General features: G+C 36.4%; 1 long non-coding RNA gene across 1 annotated transcript in view; it reads right to left on the reverse strand.

Moving 5' to 3' along the window:
* The window catches only part of LOC128773012 (uncharacterized), a 72,033-nt gene extending 64,663 nt beyond the window's left edge, over positions 1-7,370 (reverse strand). Inside the window, exon 1 of the long non-coding RNA XR_008417191.1 lies at positions 7,244-7,370. This is a non-coding gene — a long non-coding RNA (uncharacterized LOC128773012). The remainder of the gene's footprint in view (positions 1-7,243) is intronic.
* Between the last annotated feature and the right edge of the window lie 212 nt (positions 7,371-7,582).

Below are 7,582 nucleotides of genomic sequence, written 5' to 3' on the forward strand. Positions count from 1 at the left end.
CCAATCTCCATGTATAAATATTCCCCACCAATGCCAATGTCAAGGTACAAATCTGATGTCACTGAACATGGGAGCTGGGTAGAAATTCGCAGCAGCCACCATTATATGCTTTTGGACCATACAGATACAATAGATATAAGTAACTTGGAAAACATAGATAATGGTAAAATATAGTAAAATAATTAGGAAGTGATGACTTTGAGTATTGCCTTTGATTTAATATGACTCGCTTATTAAATTGTATAATTTAACTTTTAACAGGGACTATGTTTAACAGTGACATGCAAAATTCCCAAAAATTTAACAACTGGCTTTTGTAAACACACATAGGCCCTCACACCACTGCTTATGAAGTAGGTACTATTATTATCCCCATTTTACATTAAGAGGAAAGTGAGGAAGAGAGAAGTTCAGTAAAGTTTAGTGATTTGCCTATGGTTCCATGATTGGTGAATGGCTGAGCTGGGATAGCAAATTCAGGCTCCAAAGTTTTTCTACTTCTCTGGTGGGGAAGTATAGACTTACAACAGTTCCCAGGGACTCCAAATTCACTTCTATTTCCATTCTAATTACTAGTTGTGACAAAAACTATTTTGTAGCTCTTTAGTGGGGAGGATAATTTTAGGGAGGAGTGGATGAGTGGATGATTCTCCAGCCTAGATGGGTAGAAAACTGGTTAGAAAGATACTCCAAGAAGCTAAAAAAGACTTCCTCTGCATCCCAGCAGGGGGCTGCATCTGAACTCAAGCCAATATGCAGAATCTTGTGGAATATTCTTTGGGAAGAATAGCAACGTGAAGCTACTTTTCTTCTTAAATTTATACAAGTCATTTCTGGTTAAGATGAATGAATTTATAGAATCCTAACAGTCATTTAGGCTAAATCTGTTTTTTTCTCCAGAATCCTTATAGAGATGTGTGAGTGGGTCATAATTCTAAATGAGAGACATAATATTTAGGGGAAGAAACTGTTACCATTTAAGCAAAGAGTTTGTTACTAGAATTAAATATTGCAGGTCATAACCATTACTAACACCACACTGACAACAGACAATTACTTTCTGGCATGTCTTTTCGTGGTTCTCATTTTATGTATATGTTTTGAAAGGATAATAATTATTATTCTGAGATTTATAACAGAATAGTATATGTCCTATAGAATATTAGGTAATTTAGAACCGAATATTAACATCAATCTTGATGTTATGTGTAAGATTTTTCATTATAATTGCACATTTTAATGATCTGCAACTGATAAAAGCATTGATACCATTAAATTGCTTTTTTTGTTATGACATGTTGTGATGAACTAATTCATAACTTTAGGCTCATAAAATGAATATTCAGTGAATTAATTTTGTATTTATAACCTATGATCCTGGGCTGCATATTTATGAAACTCAGGCAAGTAAAAATAAAAAATCCATATTCATTTTTGACAAAAATGTAAATCATTTCAAAAGTTATTTGAAGCGAATAAAGTACAAAAGCATCCATTGCTTGGAGGCTAATTCATCTGGGTTATGAATTTATACATTTATGTACCTCCTGTGGTCTCCATGGCAACAACAATAAAACAAGTTAACAGAAGAGGTTTCTCCTTAATCCCCATAAAAGAGGTTAAGGTCCTTTTATGACATATGCAAATGTAAGCCATCAAATCAAATTTATATTCAGTCAGCTTCAAAGATTAAAAAGGTGATCAGTACACTTGGATATAAGTTTCAATAACCAACAACTCAATTACCAAATTCAGTGCTTAGGCACAAGTGTCCTTCACAGCATAAAGCTAAACACAACATTTGAACCTATCGCTAATATCACTAAACTATGCATTAATACATTTGCTTAATGAACCTATAGCCGTGCTAATTTTCTTGTCCAGTGTTCCAGGTTTCATTCCACCAGTGAATACTGGCCACTTTGATCATCAGTTCTCTGGCAGTCAGAGGTGGAGGCCAGGTCACACTAGAGGCACTGGAAAATGGATTCGAGGAGGGCTGGAAAAATGGCAATAGAGCTTTCATCATGGCATTGGGCACTGCTCTTAGCAGAGGCAGGGAAATGTGAGCCCCTGTTCAGCTCCTGAGTGTCTATTTTCCCTCTTTCATGCCTGTACCCAACTGCTATCTGCTCTAAAGCCTTCTAGAGCCATACAACATTGAGGCCTCTCAACGACAGATTTCACTACATAGTAGTTTACTCTAAAGGTTCAAAGATTAGGCATAGTAGCAGGGCAGGGATGTGGCTTGAAGATCCTGCAGTCCCAAGCTCCAATTGCTTCTGTATAAGGTACACATGAGAGTTGCTGAAAGCAACTTCTTTCATAGGACTCCTACCAAGGACTAGGCAAGGACGGCCATGTGTTCAACAAAACCTTTTCCTTTCCCCTGACACATGGCTAAACAGCATCTCACAGCCTGCCCTGCCCATGACTGATTTATGGCCAATGGAACAAGGGCAAAACCATGTCGACCATTTCCAGACCTGTCATACAACCTTCTGTGTCATTCTCCACAACTTCTTAGTACCTATTTGCCAGCTGGATGCAGACATCTAGGCAGAGAAGTCTGCGATCCCAGCAGGTGCTGGGGCCATACATGGGAAAGAGACAGTGTCTCTGAGTGGCTACACTGAAGGTTGTCCTTCAACCCAGAACATCCTCATTAGATTTTACATGAGAGCAAAAAATAAACTTCAATTGTGGTAAGCCACTGACATTTTGAGATTTGATTGTCAGAGCAGCCAGCTTTCCTTACTCTAGTATATTGGGTAAGGGGAAGCAGTCTTCCACAATATGAAACTTTTTATCCTTGATGCTTATACCATGGCTGCCCCCTATCTGTTAAAACTACACTACTATTTTCAGTGGAGAGATGGCTCCTGAAGCTTATTGGGTAACTAAAAACATAGGTATGTTTAGTAGGAAAACAAAAGGCATCAAAGAGGTCCGGAGAAAGGGAGAAAGTTATGAATATATAAAACATCTGACTTTTACTGATTTATTGCAAAACCATACATACGCAAATCATGCAAAACTTAAAAATGCAGGCAGTAATGTCTTCCTAGACAATTAATGGATAGAGTAGAATACTACCTAACAGCTAGAGAAAAGAACTAGGCTAAAATAATATTACACAGGGTAATGACATTCTAAATGCATGGTATTTTAAATTGTAAAATTAGAAGAGAAATCTCTTTTAATTGCTGTAGGTAAACGAGCTGTAGGTAAATATGGCCTCTTTAAAAAAAAAAAAGAAAAGGAAAAAAGGAGCGGGTAAATTGCTGATGAAAAATCAATTAAGCAACAGTAATCCCTAACATACTTCTGTTTATTTCTTTAGCTTAAGGAAATAATAATATTAAAAAGTTGTCAATAAAATTTATAATCAGTGTGATAGCAACTTTTCCTCCCCCATTCCTAAGATACTGGATTCTTAAAATTTTATTTATCTCTTTTGTTTTGTTTTTTAGAAAAGCTCTTCATTATATATATTCACAACTTATTGGCACATTTAAAATGTACAGTCATAGTAGACACTGAAGTGTGACCAACATAAATCCTGAATATTTCAAAAGAAACCATGGCACAAAAACAGACACACAGACCAATGGAATAGAATAGAAACCCCAGAATTAGACCCACAAAAGTATGGCCAACTAATCTTTGACAAAGCAGGAAAGAATATCCAATGGAAAAAAGACAGTCTCTTTAACAAATGGTGCTGGGAGAACTGGACAGCAACATGCAGAAGAATGAAACTAGACCACTCTCTTACACCATTCACAAAAATAAACTCAAAATGGATAAAGGACCTGAATGTGAGACAGGAAACCATCAAAACCCTAGAGGAGAAAGCAGGAAAAAACCTCTCTGACCTCAGCTGCAGCAATTTCTTACTTGACACATCCCCAAAGGCCAGGGAATTAAAAGCAAAAATGAACTATTGGGACCTCATCAAGATAAAAAGCTTCTGCACACCAAAGGAAACAATCAACAAAACTAAAAGGCAACCGACAGAATGGGAAAAGATATTTGCAAATGACATATCGGACAAAGGGCTAGTATCCAAAATCTATAAAGAGCTCACCAAACTCCACACCTGCAAAACAAATAATCCAGTGAAGAAATGGGCAGAAAACATGAATAGACATTTCTCTAGACACTTCTCTAAAGAAGACATCCAGATGGCCAACAGGCACATGAAAAGATGCTCAACGTCACTCCTCATCAGGGAAATACAAATCAAAACCATACTCAGATATCACCTCACGCCAGTCAGAGTGGCTAAAATGAACAAATCAGGAGACTATAGATGCTGGAGATGATGTGGAGAAATGGGAACCCTCTTGCACTGTTAATGGGAATGCAAACTGGGGCAGCCGCTCTGGAAAACAGTGTGGAGGTTCCTAGGATACAGGAGTGCTGATGCATAGGGGCACTTGCACCCCAATGTTTATGGCAGCACTTTCAACAATAGCCAAATTATGGAAAGAGCCTAAATTTCCATCAACTGATGACTGGATAAAGAAATTGTGTTATATACACAATGGAATATTATGGGGCAATGAGAAAGAATGAAATATGGCCTTTTGTAGCAACGTGGATGGAACTGGAGAGTGTTATGCTAAGTGAAATAAGTCATACAGAGAAAGACAGGTACCATATGTTTTAACTCTTATGTGGATCCTGAGAAACTTAACAGAAGACCATGGGGAGGGGAAGGAAAAAGAAAAGGTTAGAGAGGGAGAGAGCCAAAACATAAGAGACTCTTAAAAACTGAGAACAAACTGAGGGTTGATGGGAGTGGGAGGGAGGGGAGGGTAGGTGATGGGTATTGAGGAGGACACCTGTTGGGATGAGCACTGGGTGTTGTATGGAAACCAATTTGACAATAAACTTCATATTTAAAAATAAATAAATAAATAAATAGATAGATAAATAAAAAAATAAATAATTTCAAAAGAAACCAACAAAGGAGTATTATTTTTGAATTTTCATTTTGCCTACTACAATTTGAAGATCTTCATAGTGAAAAATAAAAAAAACACTAAAATCTAGTTTAAATAATAATATAAATAAGTATCATATTTAACATCCAACAAACCACCAATATCCAATGAACTGCTAATTACCATTCTATTCTGTCTGCTTCTCTCCCTTCTCTATTTCAAAGGATACACTGATGTTTTTGAAAGTATCTTCTAAACTGTAAAGCATTGTATGAATGTAGTGTAGTGTAAAATATCATCACTCAATCTAGATGACTTGAGGATAATGTCAAAACTTAACAAGTAACAAAGACATGTGAGATTTAAGCTTCTTTCTTTTGGCCTGCACTCCTACTTTCACATCCAGGAACATGAAGATTTGGGGATGCTCTTTCTTTTATTCAAAATAAGATCTGTGAAGGTATTGGATATCACCTTACTCCTTCCCCTCCCCTGATCTTTTCTTCTTCCAAAGAAGAAAACATATAAAGGAAACAAGAGGATAAAGACACTAAATAAAACTTTACTAATCAGAAGGAGGACCACCCATAGCCCTATGAAATTTCTACATGATCAATGCCCCATTTCAGATTTATATAACAGTCACATATTGTCACAAAGCTTAACATTAACCAATATTGTGTCTACAGTCTCTCCCTTTTCTGTATATCTTTAATACAGTTATTAAGTGTTATTTAGGAAATAAAATGCTTCTTTGATCCCTTATGCCAGCTAGAGGCTTTAGAATATGGTGTAGTTTTTTGAAGATGAACACATAGGATTGCAAAAGCTATTAATGACTGTGTCATTTGATTTCACTTTATCTTTTACATGTGGTCATTGACACCATTATAATATTATTCTTGTCAATTACACTATTGTAGGGACCTTAAAATTTTTTGGTTAGAGAAAAAATTGGCTTTCATTCATAAATTGCCTTTTCCTGTCATACGGGTATAATAGAAAGGAGGTTTTGAGGGAACACATTAAACATGATAAATAGGAATTGGGTTCAAATGATCACTAAATGGGAAAAAGAGATAAGGGGGTGGGCCTACCCACTTGTAAAGCCCTTAATAAACTTGTTATTTTGTAAGTTCTTTAAGGATTAAGCTCACAGATATTAACGTGACATCTAAAACTATTAGAAAATATCTGAAGTCAACACATGTCTGAAACTAATTATATCATAGAGTAGTTAATCCTTCCAAAAAAAATTCAAATATTCTCTCAGTTCTGAGAATCTGTGAAGTTGTTAATCCCCCAGTCTCTGAAATCCCACAAACCTGGTTTGAATCTGACCTCTGCTACCCATCACTGTCTAGGCACATTGTTTCTTCTCTCTTCAAGACTCAGCTTCTTCTTCTGCAAAAAGCAGCTTAACAGCGTTTGCCTCCTCCAGCTTCTGTGAGGATCAAACAGCATAATGTGTGGACACCTCTTAGTCTGGTGCCTGGTATACGGTAATCATTCAGTATATCTTTGTGGTTTTGATATTATCGTTGTTATTAGTAAAATATAGCCAAGAAGCCGAAACTGCAGGGCCATGGGGTACTAGGGCAACGTGTTAACCTGTTAGGTCTACAGTGTGATACTTTGTTTTCCAAAACCTGCTTCCCACTGAATTTTTAAAAAATGTTTTCTTATTGTAATCAAAAAAAGCATCCTCTGCCACCTAGTGGCACTTTATGACCAGTCAAGAAAAACATAAAAGATGCCAAAAATGACAAAAAACAAAAGAAAAAAAAAAAGCAAGCAAAGAACCCCCCCATACCATATTTAATTTAAACAAAAGAATCATGCTGTAGATTTTCAAAAGAAGCAATACACAGTAGGAAAAAACTGCTTAAATTTAAAATATTTAAACATTCTTTTTTTCTCCATAATATTGCATTGGTCAAATTGCATTTGAATATTTAGTTGCTAACAGCAATTCTGCAGAGTGACTAGTAGCCCTTATGGCTTTTATGGCACATTTAAGTTCCTTGGTTTTTTCATGGCACGGGTGGTCCATAAACATAAGGATTTTGTCTTCCATGCTTTTAAAACACAAATGTCACAAATGTTGATTTAAAAAAAAATGTGGGGTGCTCAGAGGCCTTCTATTTCTGCTTTTTAACTTGGGGGTAAGGAAATATGATTCTTTTAACCAAATACATATAATTTATGTAAAAATGGTAGTTCACTGGGCAAAAAGTCAAGAAGGATCATCTAGACAGAGGGAACACTGGATGCAAGGGTGGGGTACTTACAATAGCAGGTTTCGGAAACCACAAATCGTTTGGGCTACAAGGTTCAAGGTTTAAGGTGTAGGTAAAAAGGTGGGCGAGGCCAGATTCCCAAAAGCCTGGAAGTGCTATATCTTGACTTTAACCTGTAGGATATTAAAGGCCATCATAGAACTTGACAACAAGAAATTAGATAATAACAAAATAGTGATAAGGACAAAAGTTACCACTAAATAATCACTTCCTATGTGCCAGACCCCTTTTGTTCCAAAATTATCTCAAATAACCCTTGAAACTTCCCCCACTCATTTTACCTATTGGAAAACTGGAGGCTCATGGAAGTTAAGTAACTTCGTTGAGGTC

The sequence above is a fragment of the Panthera pardus genome, unplaced genomic scaffold (assembly GCF_024362965.1).
Source record: "Panthera pardus isolate Hobbes unplaced genomic scaffold, ASM2436296v1 HiC_scaffold_24, whole genome shotgun sequence".
In the NCBI taxonomy this organism is placed as follows: domain Eukaryota; kingdom Metazoa; phylum Chordata; class Mammalia; order Carnivora; family Felidae; genus Panthera; species Panthera pardus.